Genomic DNA, 939 nt, shown 5'->3' with positions numbered 1-939 from the left:
TCCCTTCCCTTCCCTTCCCTTCCCTTCCCTTCCCTTCCCTTCCCTTCTGTTTGCTCTTCGTGAAAAATCCTCTCTTGTGGTTTTGTTTTGACAAGAACATCAGAAGAGCCTTAGTTACCTTTTATTATAGTTGTTTGCTGGAAAATCTGGCAAAAGAAGAATCCTTGATGTCATTTAATTTGAAACCTTCAAAATCATTTAGTGAGCTAAACTATTAAGCTCTTATTAATCTCTTTTCATTAAATTCCATTTAATTTGAGGTTATCAAGCCTGGCTTTCCTGGACAGGCTTACACCATCTTACACCACATATATTTTGAACTAGGAATAGACAAACCTGGGCATTTAAGTTACAGATAGACCCAAACTTCATCCTGAATCTCAAAGGGAAAAGAAATTCCTTTTCAATGTATGAAATTGTATTGTCTATAATGTGTGATTTGCATAGCACAATCTTTTTGGCATTTCTTTATTTTTACTAAGAGCAATATTAGAGTACATGGCTGAGTGAACTTCTGTTCAGCTCAGTGTAAGATGAGGAAAAACAACATGACTGATGGATTTTTTTTTTCAACTGTTATCTTTAGGTAGGAAGCAATAAGTGAAATCTATTCACAGGTTGTTAGATGATGAAATTTAGGGGTCATTATTTTGATGGAGTGATCTTGCAGCACCGTCTGCATTCAAGTGTACCAAACAGACTCAAATGTTTTCATAAAATCCCAGAAATTGTGGCTCAAATTTGAAAAAGAAGCTGAATCAGAATAAAGAAATAGTAAGTTTGAATAGCTGGTGAGGATATATCTTTCTCCACATTTTCTCTGTCAGTGCTTTGTCTCAGTACGAAAATTCAGCTCTCTAATGCTTTTTTTTTTTCATCATTCTCTACCGATATAAATGTTTTGCATTCCTTCCTTCCTTCCTTCCTTCCTTCCTTCCT

The sequence above is a fragment of the Centrocercus urophasianus genome, unplaced genomic scaffold (genome assembly GCF_019232065.1).
Source record: "Centrocercus urophasianus isolate 14NV4802_14NV808 unplaced genomic scaffold, USGS_Curo_1.0 seq_25, whole genome shotgun sequence".
Lineage (NCBI taxonomy): Eukaryota > Metazoa > Chordata > Aves > Galliformes > Phasianidae > Centrocercus > Centrocercus urophasianus.
The sequence above is the reverse complement of the archived record's forward strand: the minus strand, read 5'-3'. Positions refer to the sequence as shown.